The sequence below is a fragment of the Dasypus novemcinctus genome, chromosome 4 (assembly GCF_030445035.2).
Source record: "Dasypus novemcinctus isolate mDasNov1 chromosome 4, mDasNov1.1.hap2, whole genome shotgun sequence".
In the NCBI taxonomy this organism is placed as follows: Eukaryota; Metazoa; Chordata; class Mammalia; order Cingulata; family Dasypodidae; genus Dasypus; species Dasypus novemcinctus.
In genome coordinates, this window is record NC_080676.1 from 72,702,652 (window position 1) to 72,705,504 (window position 2,853).

Below are 2,853 nucleotides of genomic sequence, written 5' to 3' on the forward strand. Positions count from 1 at the left end.
CACTTTTTGTAGTTAAAAAATTCTGATTTTTTGTTTCAGTTGCTTGTTATATATAGAATTAAACTATTCCGTTATATAAATTTTAGGACACTTGGCCAAAGACAATTGGGTAATGCTTCATATAGTAAATGACATTAAAATTTGGAAAAAGAAAAGCAAATAAAAACAAACTGGGAGGAAGAAAACTAATATTCATTGAATTCTGACCATGTAACAGCCATTTCACATATATTATCATTTCTTCTTCCAAATCAATAAAGTGGGTGATTTCCATCATTTTAATGCCTCAAGACTCAGCTATGTTAAGTAACTTCAGGTTCCAGGAAAATAGTAGGCACAATTACTTACCTGAAAAGGACCTTGGTTATCTTGTCCAGCCTCCTGCCTTAGAGAAGTCCACATCCTGATCCAAATGTGGTCACTACATTAGTTATAACATTTGTTATAAAAAGGTGTTTCTTAGCAAGACATTCTTGGTAAGAATCCATTCCAAGTTGTAAGAGAAAACCTGTTCTTGCTTTTGTGTAAAACATAGAGGCTTAAATAGCAATTAACCTTACTAATGTTTCTAAGAAAAGGGTAGCAGGGTCAAATCAGTTAAGAATATTATGCATGCCAAGTTACCATCTTGGAGATTCTCAATGAATATTGGATTATTCTTAAATCCTTCAGAAAAAAAAAATGAGTCATATGTCTAATCAGTTTCCAAGGTTGATCACAATCCTGTTTCCATAACAGCTATTCACATCTCATAGATGTCACATTCTGGGACTCTTGCTGCAAGTGACAGAAACAAAATTAAAAATCGCCTAAGGAAATTAAAAAGTAATTTTATTAGTTCATATAACTGAGAAATCCAGGGATAGTCAGATAGGCATCGTTGGAACAAGATGTTTAATATCTGATGTTTTTTCTTTCTGTTAGCTCTGCTTCCCATGGGTGTAGCTACATAGTCTCCTACCCCTTAATCATCCCAATTGGAAGTGAATCTGTTTTTCAAAGGTTCTACCAAAATTCCCAAGACTGACTATAGGTCCATGTTGTGTCACATGCTCATTCCAGAACAAGTTACTAATTATGACTAGTAAAAGCCTGGGTCATTTAACCAGTCTTATGGTTGAAGGGGAATGAATTGGGACAGACTGAAATTAGTTCAGTTACTAGAAGAAAAGCAAGCATGTTGTTGTCCAATACAAATTTCTTTAAAAGAACAATTTCTAAACATACTCAAGCACTTCCTAATGCTTTTTAAATTAAAACAAAAATTTTTAAGTTGATATATAATTTGTTTCTGAATAAAAGAATTTTCCTCCATACTAGAAAGCAATTAAGGTCCCTGGAGAAATGAATGGGCATAAGTGGAAGCAGATCCAGCTACACCAGCCACATCACCTGAACCAATATGATATCTTTTACATAAAGCAATTGATTAAAAAAGGTCAAATGTAAAAAAAATCTTGCTAATATGGAAACCTAACTTTAGAGATTGAAAAAAAAAGTGAAGGGTTGCAAAGCTGTTGTGGTGAGTACCATGTTGCAGCCAAACATCTCACTGGTACACCAGGGGTTTGGAAAACCAAACTAGGCAAAGATTTGGATCAGGATCAGGACAAAAATATATTAATGTGGGTGATGTAGCTAAAGAAGGGTAATTATGGCTATGATAAAGAATATGATTATACCATTTTTGGTGAAGACAGGGTAGTTGAGTTAAAAAGAACAAATAAAAGAAGGTGGAATTCTTGATACCATGTTGTGAATCTTCCCTGAACACTGGTTTCACATAGTTTTTTATTTTTTTGTTTGTTTTTTAGGAGGTACTAGGGATTGAACCCAGGATCTCGTACATCAGAAGCAGGTGCTCAACTTGAGCAGCATCTGTTCCCCTTGTATAGTTTCTGTGCTGAAAACATATAACAGTGTATTGTACAAGGCTTGAAACGGGTCATAGTGAGAAGAAACTCCAAGGAAATATTCAGTGTGAAATTTTTCAAGTTCTTTATGAAGAAGTCATAGTATCTTAAACTTACAGGGGAGAAATAGTGCATCAATTGTCCAGCAATAATCCAGAAGAGTAGAATAATATAAATTAGATATTGAAATGGATTGAGCAATGGAAAAAAGATCATAGCTCTTGATGTATAAGACTGGCCACTTTACATCGTTGTTAATATCTCTCTGCCTTCTTCATAGAAATTGACCAAATATCAATAGAACTTTTGTGTTCAAATAGTGTTGTAGGGGGAAGTGGTTGTGGCTCAAGTGATAGAGCTTCTGCCTACTATATGGCAGGACCCAGGTTCAATCCCTGGGGCCTCCTGGTGAAAAAGAAGAGAAAGTACCTGCACCGCAAGCCAGTGCCCATGTGAGTGCCTGCTTGGTGAGCCAGTGCGTGTGCAAGTGAGTCATGCAGCAAGATGATGACGCATCAAAAGAGAGTCAAGGGGAGAGTCAAGGTGAAGCGCAGCAGAAACCAGGAACTGAGGTGGCACAGTTGACAGGGAACTTCTCTCCCCATCAGAGGTCTCCAGGATCAAATATAGGTGAATCCTAGAGGAGAGGAAATGAGAAGACAACATTGCAAAAACAGCAGGATGGAAAGAGGAGAAGAGGGAAAAATTAAAAAAAAAAAAAAATATATATATATATATATATATATATATATTTTTTAAAAATCAGTTAAAAAAAAATAGTAGTGTAGGACTAGCAGGTGGATAGTTTAAAGGCTTATTCCTGGACCTTTTTGTCTCCCCGAGAAGGCTGACCAAACAATCTCAAACATAATGAATACCACATTCTTAAGAATTGAAAGACTATCTATGGTAAATTCTTCAACTGCTAAAGAATAAATAT

At 35.5% G+C, this 2,853-nt stretch overlaps 1 pseudogene; it reads left to right on the top strand.

Moving 5' to 3' along the window:
• Positions 1-1,464: 1,464 nt before the first annotated feature.
• On the top strand, positions 1,465-2,609 carry LOC131278348 (adenylate kinase isoenzyme 6-like; annotated as a pseudogene).
• The last annotated feature ends 244 nt before the right edge of the window (positions 2,610-2,853 follow it).